Source organism: Argiope bruennichi, chromosome 6, assembly GCF_947563725.1.
Source record: "Argiope bruennichi chromosome 6, qqArgBrue1.1, whole genome shotgun sequence".
In the NCBI taxonomy this organism is placed as follows: domain Eukaryota; kingdom Metazoa; phylum Arthropoda; class Arachnida; order Araneae; family Araneidae; genus Argiope; species Argiope bruennichi.
Genome location: NC_079156.1, coordinates 85,835,190 through 85,851,813, shown reverse-complemented (window position 1 = coordinate 85,851,813; position 16,624 = coordinate 85,835,190).

Here is a 16,624-nt window from a genome sequence, read left to right as displayed (position 1 = left end):
TTACTAAAACACTTTATTATTTCTGCTTTGCTATATTGATTTAGCCATTTCATTACTGTATATGTTTGAAAATATTAGAATCTTTGCTAAAAATTATTTTTTAAACTATGAACCATATTAAACATTAAAATTAAATATAATGAATTGTGACATTAGATATGTTATTGTTACCAAAAATTTAATTATTATATACTTCTTTATTTTTGTTTTATTACATTATCAACTGTTTTTGAAAAATTGTCACTAATTTCTTCTTATTAGTTTTTGAGTTTACACCATATTATTATTTTATTTTTTTTCAATTTGCACATAAATTTTTTGAGAAAGTTATTATTTTAATATGCTTAAATTTTTGTCATTTTATTCTGATGCTGAGATATGACTTAAATTCATTTCATTTTTTGTATGTATCCCATTATTAAGCATCTCATTGAAGTTTTTATGTTTAACAAATTCTGTGATGTATCATAAGAAGTGATAAATATGAAGTAAAAATTAAAAAAAAAAAATCTCTTTAAGCACCATTTATATGTATTTGTATAATCTTTATGATAATGATTAAAAAACAAAACAAATATAAATTGCAAGTTTTATGCATAACTACTTTAAATTATTTATAGATAATCACTTATTATTATGTTCATCTTGAAAGTTTCATGGATATTACAATTAATGTCCCATTTAAAAAAAAAAATCTTTCTATTTTATATGCAGTGGACCCACTTTTCCAAAACATTTGAACAAATGCTGAATATATATATATATTTAAAGGTAAGGAAAAATATCATAAGATTGGTTGATTGAACAAAGGAAGCATTCTACTGTCGGTTCAATATTTTTGCAGTCTTACTTTATATGCAACATACCTTTTGCTAATTTGAGCATATAAAAGAAAATGAAATTTTCATATTTTTGAAGATCATTTATGTAACTGCTAGTATGAGCAAAAGGAAATTTTATTCCTGATGAATTAGATAATTCTCACTGCCAATTAGAGATCTGGAAAGTATACATCTTGTCAGACTACATAAAGAAATCAATTTTGCAAAAAATAGCACTGTTTTCGAATGTGCCACCTCAGAACATTACCCAAAGGGATATCATAGAGACAAATTTATGCTGGTTGATTAATCCTACTATTGCTGTTTTTTGTTTGTTTGTTTTTCTAAAATTGAGTTCTATTGTCCTAGGTAAATTTATAGATTAAAGTCTTTCTATCAGGAATAGATAATCGATCTTGGAACAGATGTTTCATATAATTTGATAATATGTATGTAATTTGTTGTTATTGTTTAGCAGCAATTAAATTCATACATCTTTTGTATTCTGTCTTTCAACTATGATAGATAAAATTGCTGCATTTTTCCCAGTAGGACCAAAGTGCTGTGATAATTTTGTGATTAAACCATCAGCCTTTAAGATAGACAATTTCACAGTGTCTGTCATAACAGACAGAATGTGTTGGGATCATTAAAGAGATTAAAAAAGGAAAAATGTCATTAAATCCATTTGTCTGTGATATTGTTATTTAAGTTGGTAGTTGCTATCATTTGTTGTTTTTGTATTCCAGATATAAATTTGATTCAGTTTCATTTTGAAGATTATTTACTTAACCATAAGATATTTTACATTACACTTTTCCTATATTTATTAGGACAGTGGTTGATAATTCCTGACTTAAATGCTTGGAAAATTGGTGATGGAATCTTTTTTTTTTTTTTTTAAAGGAAAAGTTATATCATTGATTTCCTTTTAGAACAGCAACTTATTTATTGTGTATTTTGAAATTACTAAAATCTTCTTTTATTGGATATTCTATATTTATAAAATTTTATATTTATAAGATTTTTTTAATCTGTTTAAAATTAAAGAAAACTTTATATCCTGTCCTTTTCAAAACAAATATCTCATAATATAAATGCCCTTTCATTATTTCCAGTTTCTAGATGAATTATGCAACACATGGTATGAATTATTAAATGTTGTTGTTAAATTTATAAATCAAGTAAAATTATGCAGTATACTCTTGAAAAAACTCACTTGTTTTAATGTTCTATTTATTTTTAAATGCATATATAAATGGTGCTTCCACATTTTCTTAATTTATTTTTGATAATATGAACAAAGATTGTTCAAAAATAAAAGTGTGTGCAAATGATAGTGATACAACATATAAATACACTATGTGAATCACTTTAAACTGTTTTATATGAAAACTGATGAGTCCATTTATATTTAGAAGAGTGTTTAGAAGAAAGAAGAATTGTAATTTTTACGCACCATTATAAAGTACTTAAATTTGTATTTAAACGCCATTTATAATCTTGAATTATATTTTGAAAATGAAAGCCATTTTATAAATTTACTAATGAAAAGTTTTTAATTTCTTATTTACTTGACCTTTCCCTCAGAGTAATGTATCAATGTTCTATGCGAAATCTTTTATAAATGCAGCTACTTAAAATTAAAGAAGCGTTCCTTGTGAAATGTCATGATACATTTCCTAAAGAAATCTTTTCTATACTCTTCTGTTTCTTGTTGTTAGTAAAACTATTTTATGGTATCAGTGCATTTTTAGTTAATAAAGATTATTTTTGTAGCTGGTGAATTTGTGATGTTTTGAGGTTTAATAGGCATGTAGATAGCTTTGTATTGTTATGGATGCTTGTTACAAGTTGTTCCTAATATGACAAACAAAATGTATAAAGCTTGTTTTCCTTAAAAGAATATATTGTTATTGTAAATTTTCATGAACATAAAAGAATATTTTTGCTTTTTAATGTTTTTGAAATAAAATATTTTTGTAGCAATTAAAATGATCTCTTTTATTGAAAATACATCATATTTGTATCTATATTGAGATACAGATATAGCTGTATCTAGATACAGTTCTGTACAGCTGTAGTTGTATCGAGATACGGATATAACTGCAGATATATCATATATTCCACCCGGTGCATGTTAAATCTTATATCGGAGGTTAGATATCCTCCCACAAGTGTTGAATGAAAGCTTCGATAAGGAATGGTGGTTCAGGTATGGTTTACGTCATTTGATCGCGGTTCAAGTCCAAATTGACTTCTCTAGATTCATCCCAAAATAATTCTTTGTTGTTTCAAAACAATATGGTAATGTAAATAAACGTACCATGAGTCATGTGCTACTATGACTATCTCTATACTGTGATTCATGTTCTAACTACTATGATAAACTCTATACCATGATTCATGTACTAACTACTATGATAAACTCTATACCATGATTCATGTACTAACTACTATGATAAACTCTATACCATGATTCATGTACTAACTACTATGATAAACTCTATACCATGATTCATGTTCTACTGTGACAATCATTATAAATGTATACTATAAACAATGCTTAAAAAAAATATTCTACTAATCACTTCTTTTTTCTCCTTTTCATTTAGAACTGTTTTTATAAAAATTTATTGTTTGTAGATTGCTTTGGCACCACTTTGGCTATTGATGGGCAAAACTCTGCAATACAGCATTTTTTTTTAAAACTGAGGTTTTTGAGGAACCAAAAATCCCATTGCTGTAAAATATTTCCAACAAATCTTTTTACTGAGAAACTATTCTTGATATTTTCATTTATGCCGTCTTTTTCTGTTGAAGCCCCTTTGTTAAGCTCAATGGCATATTTCTGAAAAGCAAATGTGTGTGTGTGTGTGTGTGTCACCACGGCATAATTTACGTACAAAGGATAAGTGGTAAAAAAATACATCAATCTAAATCGCAGCACAAGAGCAGAAGAAAGCAAAATTTTTCCCTTCAGTGACTTTACTATGAGATTTTCATAGGAATTTCTTTGACGCATGTCGACTTAGGAAAGGGAATCTTAGGTATCTGAAAGAATATTGTACGTATTAAGGATTTTTATCCCTTCACTTGAGCGTGAGAAAATGTTTGAGATCAGCCTTTTATAGAGAGCGTGTAGAATTAATTAAATAAAAAGTGAAAATTGGATTAGAAAATAAGAGAACATTTTAGAATGAAGTTAATATGAGCTAAATTAAAATAAAAATGAAGAAATTAATTAGATTTTGAGATATCATTACACACACACATATATATATTCCCCATTAATATTTTTTGTTTTTGTTTTTACAGCAAAAAATATTTAATTTTTATTCATTGTAAACATAGTAGATATTTTGTATCTTTAACATAAACTCGTTGACATTGCAAAAATATTCGCAATTGCAAAATCTTCGTTATATTGGAATTGGTCAGTGACCATTTTAATTATGGTCCAATAACTAATTTTTAAACCACTAGACATAGACATATATTTCCTAGTTAGAAGACATGAAATTACAGAATCGCTCTTTTAAGTTCTACAAAAAGTACTACAAAAGTAATAATGAAAAAAATTGCAAAATCTAAATTTCTATATTGTTTTCCGGTTCAATAACACATATTTATAAAAATATTCTTCGTGCACATTTTAGACAATCTTACTAGTGTCTAAAATGTGTGTGAAACACTTGGCTTCTCTCTTTTACGATTGAAACTCACTCAACTCAAAGTTATTAAGTTTTAAATATCGCCATTTTTGATGATTTTAGCAGGTGATTTCCACGTTTTCAAGAATAAATCGTCTGCAAATGAATCGCTTTTAATGAATCGTTTGCACACTGATTAAGCTTATATTGTGTTCGACTGTCTAACATGAGGAAGTATTACTACTGCTTCCGAAAGAATTTAATATTAAATTATTTGTTTCGAACAGATTAATATGTCTTATTTTTAGTCATTTACTTCAGCCCAATTCCTATAAAATCACGATATTTCCAAATTATTTGTTTGGTTTTTAATTGTGACAGACTTATTTTTTAAAACAAGAAAATATCAAAATTTTGGTAAGTATTTTTTTAATTTGTTTAGTAATATAATTTATATTCAACAAGAATGGGGATGGATAATTTTTGTTTGCTGAAATTTTTATATCCATTTGCCATATGTTCAATATCATACATAGCAAAGCATACGAAAATTTGATATACCAACAGCAACCATTAGTGATAAAGCATTTTGTACAACGTAAGGCAGTCAAAGAGTAATGCATAATTAAAGTTGTATATAAGTGTTTTTTTTTTTTTATTAATAAGATGTTTTGTCGAATTTACACGACATTCGACGTTTTCGTATTTTAAATTTGTAATATGGATTATTGTAGGATTATCTTTTTAATTTGGTTATTTCATTTGATAAGTTACTTGGCAAACAGAACTGAACTGAATTAAGCCTTACGGGCTCTATTAGGCAGTGAAGTTTTGGACTCTTATTCTTCGAAAAGAAGTTTTAATTTCTAAAGCTAAAAAAAAAAAAAAAAAAAAAAAAAAATTCATTTCATTTTTATATAAGCAGTTAAGAAACAACTATTACAATAAGTAAGTCTTAATTAATTATTTAATAACACTTTAAACATTTAATTGGATTCAGTAACTCGCATACCAAAAATTTCAATGTTAAAGTAATTTTACATTTAAATTAAAATTTTAGCCTTAAAGAAAATGCTAAAAAAATTATAGAACTTTCTTTTAACATAATCTACATATTCTAATACACAATTTGCCAAGTCCAGACAGCTAATTGCAAAAAAAAAAAAAAAAAAAAAAATGTATTATACTATTGATTTGTAAACGAATTTGGACACAAAAACATTTCTTTAAAAATTGTTTTGAAATTTAAACGGGCCTTGATTTGAATAAGTTCGAGTACATAGCCATTGATATTAGTTAGTTATATTAGCATCCCGTTTTAAAGCAACACTAGGGCTATTTTGGGACGAAACTCGTAATTTTGAAGCATGGTCAGATGACAAGGATGACACCTGAGCTGGCATAACCTCTCCGAACTTTCGCACCGCACCAGCGGTATGACGTGTTTCCCCGACGTTATTTAACGTGCACCGGACCCGATTAAACGAGAGTCCTGCGGTGGAATTGCGTTTGAACCTGAAGCCTTCCAGCTTCGAAGCTGAGATTTTACCATCAGGTCACTGCGGCCCTGAATTATTTTTTAAATTCAAAGTAAAGTATAAAATAAGATTAATATAAACTTTCCTCAAGAAAATCTTGATGAATTCGAGGCCCTAGATAGTTATTAATTAATAATTCTTCTTTGCTTACAGGAATATTTAGATAATAATAATAATAAATACTCCGGATTTGATGTGCTTCGTATTCAAGTAAGATAAGTCTTCCAATGTGTTCGAAATTCACATCTTTCTCTTTTTAACAAAGAAACAAAAATTATTACCAGGGCAACGAACTTAATTCCACTCCAAGCTATACACCTGTCTGAAGGATCTTTAGGCTTCTTGCCAATTTGGAAAGTTGAAAGTTATAAAAAAAAAAAAGATAAGAAAAATTGTTCAGCGTTACTCGAAATAAAAAGGTAAAGCGTTATAGAGGTAATTTTTAGAAAGACAAAAGTTGGAAAAATAAAGAACACAACATATATTCTTACTAATAAGTGAAATTTCAAATTTTGTTAAGCGTGAGAAATGATCTCAAGTAAGAATTTCAAAATGAAAAAAAAATATTTTAAAAAATCGCATAGTGAAATAAATGAATAAATAAATATTAACAATTAGGTCTTGACAACAAAATAATTGAGCAGTATCAAAATTTGAAAGTGATTGGCCTAAGAGAAGAGGTTCAAACTATATTAAAGGCTAGCCGCCTTTGGCGACCAGCCGGTTCGCCAGTTTTAAGGCTCTTTAAAGTTTTCAATTTTTACTGAAACCGAATATTTTTTTAAAAATATGAGTATTAAAAAGAGAGCCGTTCAACATTTAATTCTTATGTGCACTACAGAATAATTTTCATAATTTATGTAATATCTCAAGAATGATTCAACAAAAATTTCTCAGACCTATCATAAAATTCAGTTTTTAGTTTTACTTTCAAAAGAATGGAATTGATGTGAATTACAATATTTTTTTTTCGGTCTATTAAATATAATTTGGCCTGTCGGTCTTCAAAAAATTATGAAGTCTAAATTTTATGCAGTCTTTTGATCCTAAGGAATCATATTCTACGAAATATTTTTGACACTTCAACTTTTAAATAAATAAATGAACTTTTCTCTCTTTTGATATCAAATCTGACTGATTTATGAAGTTTTGAATAGAATACCTCAGAACAATCAGCATTTTCATAAACTTAGGCTAATCAATCTTGAGAAAATCCGGGCGCTAATAGGGGTATCAACTTTGAAATAATCGATGAAGTGATGTAAAATCGCCGGTTTTTATTGAATAGTGATATTCAAATTATTAATATGTAAGCAATTTATTAAAGCATTTATTTAAAAAAAAAGGGAATCTAATTTATAGATTTAAACTGTGCATCATTAAAAGGATAATTTTTTTTAAACTTTAACTTGATGTAAAAATTGTTTTTGTGCGATAATATTTTCGGAAGTTATAGCTAAAAAACGTAGAAATTTCTTTTCATTTTTATTTAATTAAAATTTTAATTAAAAATTCAAAGAAATTAGATCTGAAGTGCACATTTCTGATCCCAAGGTGTACGTTTGCCAAATTTGGAAACTATAGGTCGAACGGTCTGACCTGTAAAGTGCCAACGGAGACGCACACATTTATCTTTATTCTAAGTATAGATTTAGATATAAATATAAATTATTTAGATTTTTTAAGATCAGTACCAAATTTACGAAACAGGTAAACTTTTTAGGTTCAGTTATTTGCACATTAAAGATTCGACGATTTGATTTAAAATACCTATTTCAGATGAATGTTCACTTCAGTTGCTTTACCTGAAATTGTTTACTGATATGTTGCCAAAACATTCAAAATGTTTATTTATTTATTTTTAGTATGAGAAAAAAATCGAAAAAATAAAAAAATGGGTAAAGCACGAAAAAATATGAAAAGTGTATAAATTTAACACTAGTGCGAAGAAAGAATTTCATATTAATGGTTCATATCTTATTAGCTTCGGCCTAGAGACCAGAGTGGATAATCTGCATATAGTAAGCTCTGTATGCTTTAAATAAAACTGATATAGCTGTTTTAGGCGCCACAGAAAACTTTTCCTCACATTCATTTCTTTTTTTAAAAAATATCACATTTCAGATTTATTCTATTTCATATAGACACGTGCTGAAAATTAAACTTTACTGTATTTAATTTGCAGCAATATTTAACTCCTTTTTTTTTTTAATTTTAGCTTTTGCCAATTTAATGGCACTATATTGATAAAAGCTATTTTTTTCCATCGCACGCGTAATGAGCTTGTGTAACTTAAATTTTATTTTTATTTTGTGTAAAATAAATGATAAAAATTATAATTAAATTATTTTTAAAAAATTCATTAAAAATAAAAATTTAATTTAGAGGTTAAAACATTATTATCATTGAAAAGATTATTTTTGAACTTCAATATGATGTAAAATTCAATTTTGTGCTGCACTATTTTCTGAAGTTATAGCGAAAAAACACCAATCGCTTAATTTTTAATTAATTAAAATTCTAATAAAAATTCAGGAAAATAGCTTCAACGTGCACTGTCCCGACCTCCAAGGTATGCGTGTGCCAAATTTAGTAGCTGTAGGTCAAACGGTCTGTCCTGTGGAGCGCCAACACACACACACACACACACACACATTGAGTTTTATGAATAAGTATAGGTATAGATAATATCGATATTATAAAAGATCATAGAAAACTTTTCCTCCTTTTACTTTTTAGAGAATATCATATTTCAAATTTTTTTCACTTCATACAGACACGTGCTGAAAATTACACTTTTATTTATTGAATTTCCAATAATAATTGATTATTTTTTAATTTAATTTCTGCTAATGTGATGGCAATACGGTAATAAAATCTAATTTTTTCCCATTGACTTGCTCGTGTAGATTAAATTTTATTTTTATTTTATCCGAAATATATTGTTAAAAAATATAGTTAAAATAGTTCTTTAAAAAATTCGTTAAAATTCGAAATTTAACTTATAGGTTAAAGTATTGGTATCATTAAAAAGATAATATTTTGAACTTTAACTTGATGTAAAAATTATTTTTGTTTGATAATATTTTCGGAAATTATAGCGGAAAAACGCAGACATTTCGTTTCATTTTTATTTAATTAAAATTCTAATTAAAAAATTTTAAAAAACGGCTCCGAGGTGCACAATCCCGGCTTCCAAGGTATATACATGCCAAATTTGGTAGCTGTAGGTCAAACGGTCTAGTCTGTAGAGCGCCAACACACACACATTGAGCTTTATTATAAGTATAGATAAATATAGAGGAGCGATATTTTATAAGCAATAGTCGATGAAACAATATTTCTTCTGGTTTCCCCGTATTAAACTAATTTAAAAAAAATCTCGGATCGAATTACATGTGGTTTATGAGATAACCGCATGATGGTTTATGGGTTCTATAAGTATATTCAGATACTTATAGAAAAAATATTACATAGGCAATTTAGACAACTGGATTGCCGGATTATTGATGATGATGTCGTGTTCGCGTTACCATGGAAAGGGGGTGCAGTAGCTTCTGAGGGCAAAGACTCCTGAGCACCCGAGGACAGAAGTCTGACTTCTAGCTCATATGAAGATGAGACTCACACATTCGCTTGCACAACCCCCTTTTACAGTGGGGCTCATTCACGCATCTCTCAGAGAGAACACAAGGAAGAGAACAACCATGCCCGAACCAGGATTCAAACCCGGAACGCCTAAATCACCGGGAAGACGCGCTACCCCTAGGCCAGGACGCCGGCGCCGGATCATTAAATAGACAAAGTAGACAACTGTTTAGTGGGAAAGCAATATTAAGCTACAACCTGAAATTTCTATTTATTCTTTTATATATAAATATATTAATTTTATACTTCATTTAATTTAGAAGATTTATTCCCAGGAGTAAATAAACACACATTGCAAAAACATTATTCTAATAATCTTAATTAATTATCTTTTATGAATTTTTGTTCAAAAATTTAAAAAAAATATTTTAATTTTTTTTAATAATATATGATTCTGTAAGCAAATAGCATATAAATTTTTTATAAGAATTTCTTTTTTTTTTACTACTTTGTATAAAATTTGAATTTTCTTACGAAAAAAAAATAATAATAAAGCTAATTTTACCGAAAGCGCCTTGTAATGAAATATTTTGTCAACTTTATGCAAATAATTAAGATCAATAACGATTAGCTGGAACAGGAAATTAATGACTGGAAGAGGGAACCCCTCAGACGTATTGTGCGAAGCCTTAATCCGGTCTTAAGTATATTGTGTGGGTCAGAAGAACTTACCAATGATCCATGATTAGAACACATGTTCTAGACTCTTAATGTGCTGAAAGGAAATAAAAACTCATGCAGAAATGCACAAGCATAAAATCCAACTCTCATTACAATCACCATTAAAATTACTAAAAATTTAAAACAAAAAGTGCAATTATGACACCGAACTCAACAAAGAGAGAATTTTTAAGTATAATAAATATTATCTTCTTCGACCGCTTTCTGGCGAATGCAACGACTACTAATCATACATTTCAAATCCCTTATGATCCCTTAAAATTTTAGAGGTCCCTTAATTAATGCAAATTTCTAAGCATTTTTCTTCCCCAAACTTTCAAAGTCAAATAATTTTTTTGTTTCGATTTTAATTTAATCTTTATATAAGCAGTTTCAAGCAGAAAATTTTAACAAAATGAAACAGTACATCGCTTACAGATCATTTTTTAAAAAAGTTTGTTTCTATATATTGCGTTTAAAACCAGAAGGAGTTGGTCTCACCAAAACTTTCTCGCATACTCTCTAATGAAAAACAGTAATAATTGTGCCAGAAAACGCCTTGTACAACACTGTCGTACAATAGGTGCGAAGTATTAACCTTGAGCGTGAATGGAGCATTTTTATTGAATCTATCTTGTGTCCTTGGCGAGTTTTTTGACAATCAATGTGTTGCATGTGGTTTATAGTAATCGAAAATCTAATTAGTATTTTAGCTGCGTTTTTCCTAGCCGAATGAAACAAAAATTTTACTTATAACTACACTTGTGGTCATAAAATCACAAACCATATTTGATCTATTTAAATCAATGCTTTATTGTGCCATTACGTTTACCTGTTTCTGAAAGTACGAACCAACAGATAGTCAAATCCTCGTTGAATTTGGGTCGAAATTTGACTGGTACCTGAACTATAGATGATATTAAATCTGTGTACCGAATTTTATCCATCTAGCTCTCTTCGTTATATGGTTACCATGTTAACTTATATTCGAATAATCGGACAGAAAAACCTCCTGCATAGGTATTGAATAAAATTTGATATAAAGACCTTAAACTTTGGTATAAAGACCTTATACCAAATATCAAACCGATTTTGAGTTATGTTTGTCGCATATGCTGAATCAGATTTACAAAGGATGCACCATACAAAATGTTCTACAAAACTTCGATAGAACGAGATGCTGAATTTAAAATTATCGATTTACCACCACAACGAGGAAGACCAAGTGATTTCAGAAATATAAAATTATCTTTTATGTATGAAAAAAGAAGATCTATTACATCTGGAAAATGCAAGGAAAGGATGGATTTATGAAAATGTATAACTCCATTGAAATTCTTAATAAAACTGAATCGTTTTTTGTTTTTTTTTTGTTGTGTTATATGAGCCGTTTATTTTGAAAGTGGGGCATTTTTGAAAAAAATGGAGATAATGGTAGTATAGATAAAACTTGTTATGATCTTTTTATGTGTAAACAATTTAAAGTAAAAAAAAAAAAAATAAGATTTCAGTATTTTGGAGATGGAAGTTTTAGCTCTTAACAGTATCGAAAATATGTTTATTTTGAAAGTGGTGCAAGTCCATCTTAGATTGAAATTATTTTTATTACGGCAAAATTGTTGCTGTATGGTGAAGCAAATGTGACCGTTTGATATCATGTCTGAAATCTAGGGAGTTTCTATCTGTCTATCTCTGATAATGAAAATCGATGGTTGCACAGTATTTCATAAATAATAAAAATGTATCTTAATTTTGTGTTTCGATAATAATACAGCATCATGTGTGCATCTTTGATCAGATTTGCATCAAAATATAACTGCATCCAGTTAGGCCCGCATCTAATTATATCTGAATTAGGTATCCATCTAATTAAGCCCGCATCAGACCTGCTCTAATTACATCTGCATCTATTTAGACCTGCAAGTAACTAGATATATTTAAATCTGCATCTAATAAGGCCCGCATAAGATCTGCATCAAATTAGATCCGCTTCTAAATACAACTGCATCCAATTAGGCCTGCATCAAGTCTGCATCAAATTAGATCCGCTTGTAAATACAACTGCATCCAATTAGGCCTGCATCAATTCTGCATCTATTTAGGCCTGCATCAATTCTGCATTTGATTAGATCCATATCTAAACAGATCTGCATCAGGTGTGCGTCTAATTAGATCTGAATCAGGTCTGAATTTTATTAGGCCCGCATCAAATCTGCATCTAAATAGAACTGCATCTAATTAGGACCACATCTAATTAGATCTGAATCAAGTCTGTGTCTAATTATACCAGCACCAAGTCTGCATCTAATTAGGCCTGCATCAGATCTGCATCTAACTCGGCCTTCGTAAGATCTGCATCTAATTAGATCCATATCCAAATACATTTGCATCAGGTCTGCATCTAATTAGATCTGAATCAGGTCTGCATCTAATTAGGACCGCATCAGACATGCATCCAATTAGACCTGCATCAAATTTGAACTGTATGTAACTACATCTAATTAGATCTGCATCTAATTAGGCCCGCATCAGATCTATCTATTTAGATCCGCATCTAAATAGAACTGCATCTAATTAGGAATGCATCTAGTCTGCATCTAATTAGGCTCCAATCAGTTTTACATCTACTTAGATCGGAATAAGGTTTGCATCTAATTAGGCCAGTATCAGTCTGCATCTAATTAAGCACGCATGAGATTCGCATCTAAATAGATCTGCATCTAATTATATCTGAATCAGGTCTGCATCTAATTATATCTGAATCAGGTCTGCATCTTATTAGGCCCGCATCAGAACTGCATCTAATTACATTTGCATCTATTTAGAGCTGTAAATAACTAGATATATTCAAATCTGCATCTAATAAGGGCCACATCAGATCTGCATCTAATTAGATCCGCATCTAAATAGAGCTGCATCTAATTAGATCCGCATCTAAATAGAGCTGCATCTAATTATGTCTGCATCAGATCTGCATATAATTAGATCCGCATCTAATTATGTCTGCATCAGATCTGCATCTAATTAGATCCGCATCTAAATAGAGCTGCATCTAATTATGTCTGCATCAGATCTGCATCTAATTAGATCCATATGAGCAGTTTATTTTAAAAGTGGGGCAAGTCCATTTTTGAAAAAAAAATTACATAATTTTAGTTATAGATAAAACTTGTTATGATCTTTTTATGCGTAAACAATTTAAAGTAAAAAAAAATCAGATTCTAGAATTTTGAAGATGGAAGTTTTAGCTCTTAACGGTATCGAAAATATGTTTAGTTTGAAATTGGTGCAAAATGCAGCTCCGGTCGCTGTATGGTGAAGCAAATGCGGCCGTTTGATATCATTTCTGAAATCTGGGGTGTTTCTATCTATCTATCTTTGATAATGAAAATCAGTGGTTGTAGAGTGCTTCATAAATAATAAAAAGTATATCTTAATTTTGTGTGGAGCCGTTTAATTGTACCGGAGCTAAATTTGGCCGTAATATATTCGGTCAAAAATAATTTCAATCTAAGATGAACTTGCACCACTTTCAAAATAAACATATTTTCAATTCTGTAAAGAGCTAAAATTCAATCTCCAAAATACTAGAATCTGATTTTTTTTTAACTTTAAATTGTTTATGCATAAAAAGATTATAACAAGTTTTATCTATAACTACCATTATCTGCATTTTTTTCAAAAATGGGTTTGCCCCACTTTCAAAATAAACGGCTCATATAGAGAAACAGAAACACGTTTTTACAAAAACGTCGAAATCAGGGAGATATAAAACATGGAAAATCCAAAAAATCTCGAGTTTGTATTGTTTAACAATTATAATGTTTTCCCTTTACTTCCTATACGAAAAAATAAAAATGCATAGCTATTTTTTTTTTTCATTTTAAACAATAAGTAAAAAAATGCTAAAAGCTTCTTTAACTTAGTTTAAATAATATTTGATAATAGGATTGCATATATTTTAAAATTACATAGTGTTTTTTTATTATATATCGCGTTTTTTTTAGAATTATAAAATAATATAAAATTTGAAAATGGTAATTAATTAGGAATTTTACTAGAACAATATTCAAAAATTAAGTTCTATGGTACTGGATTCTATCTTAAATACGTTCGACTGCATTGCTTTTATAGTTAAATGAAAGCACAAAATTAAATAACTTTCAAAATAACGCAAAAAATGCTGATTTTTTTGGGGGGGGGAGGTTGGCTAAAATGGAGGGGGTTCTAGACAATTGCCCACTTTGCCTACTTAATATTCTGGCCCTGCAGTAAACAAAAATCCGATTACTAAACTCCAGAAAATTGCCGAGACTGGGTTTTTAGTGCAGACAATTACTTGCTTCTACAGTACTGTGCAAATTAATTGGGACAAGCATATTTTTTAAGAAAATTGTTCCTTTCTTGGAGATTTTCTGCCTCAGACCGGTTTCAACTGCATTTTCTTACAGCGTTCGACTGCCCTTGACTAGTCTAAACCGATTTGACCACGTGATCAGGACATGTCAAAATTTTTTCTCGTCAGTTGCTGTAAGAAGTGATAGCTTGTGTGAATTGTCTCCTTCTGACGTATATTTAAAACAATGGATGTCGCTCCCAGGAAAAGAACTAGAATTGTTACCCTTAATCAGCATACTTCTATGACTGTGGGGGATATTGCTGCAGCAGTTGGAGTTGGAAAATCTAGTGTTTCTAGGGTTATTAATCAGCAAAAGAATTTTGGACCGTGTCTCCAAAACGAAAGAGTAAATGTGGACGCAAACGCAAGATCACACCTCGAACAGACAAATTTCTTGTACGAAATAGTACAATGCATCCTTGCAAGACAAGTAGAGACCTTCAGAGAGAATTATTAGCTACTAGTGTGAATGTAGATTCATCTACAGTTCGACGAAGGCTTAGTGAAGCTGGGAGATTTGCAAGAAAACTAATAGAAAAACAGTTATTCACACCTGCAATGAAGAAAATACGTTTGGATTGGGCCAGGAAATATCAATCCTGGACTGCACAAAATTGGAAGAAGGTTGTATTCAGCGATGAAATGTATTTTCTTGTGCAAGGGTTTTGACCAAGATTTGTCAGGTGGAACAGTAGCGAAGCCATCAGGGAACAACATCTTATTCAAACAGTTAAGCACCCACAGAAGCAGATGTTTTGGGGTTATTTTACTTCTGGAGAACCTGGAAGCTTAGTACCAGTTGAAGGGATGATGAACTCTAAACAATGCATTTCTATTATAGAAAGTAAATTTGTGCCTTTGATGCAAACGTTCGCTGGTTGTGTTGGTTGCTTTCAACAAGATCTTTCTCCATGCCATACTTCTAAGCTAACAACGAATTTTTTTTTTCGAAAACAGAAAATAACGGTTTTGGATTGGCCTAGTAATTCTCCTGATGTAAATCCCATCGAAAATTTGTGGAGCATTGTAAAGACTGCTTAACAAAGAAAACAATGATTGAGAATGCTATAAAAGTTTAGTTTCGTGATGACGAGATCAAACATTTATGTTCTAATTTAGTGGAATACATGCCAAATCGTATACAGGATTTCATTCAAGCTAGAAGAAGACATATTTTGTATTAGATTGCTACACCGTGCATGTAAGTTAACCTATACTAATTAAACAACATTTGTGAAAATTCTTGTGTTTGTCCCAATTAATTTGCACAGTACTGTATTAGCAATCCCTTCTGATAGAAGGAATTGTGTTAATCAGATTCAAAGAGATAAGTGTCTCTACACTCATGTCCATAAATTAAGGATAATTCAGAGTCACGCTGAAATCGAACTCTAAAATGCATATATCACTCGTAAAATGACTACACACATCTTCAAAAATCATATACAAATTGCAGGAAGCCAGCAGATGACACCGATAGTACGTCACAATGACGAGAGTGTAAGAGAGTCATGTATAAGGAATACAGGCAAAGAAGTAAAATTGTTCGCAAGTGCTTTATAAGCCTTTCAGTGCAATAACCGCATAGTTATGACACAAAGGACGCATTTGGATGATTTTTTACGTGGTAGAATTATCGCGTGTCTGGAATGTGGGCGTACCCAGCTGGAAATATCTGAGGAACTTGGAATCGTCCAGAGTGTCATCTCCAGGCTTTGGCAACGATTCCAAGATGATGGTAATGTGAGTAGACGATACAGCACAGGTCGCCCCTGAATTAAAACGCCGAATGAGGACCGGTATTTGGCAGTTACTGCCAAAAGAAACAGACGGAGCACAGCATCAGACCTGTCTCGTCAGCTCTTTTCAGCCACTGGTGCTACAGTTTCAAGGCAGACCATGTAC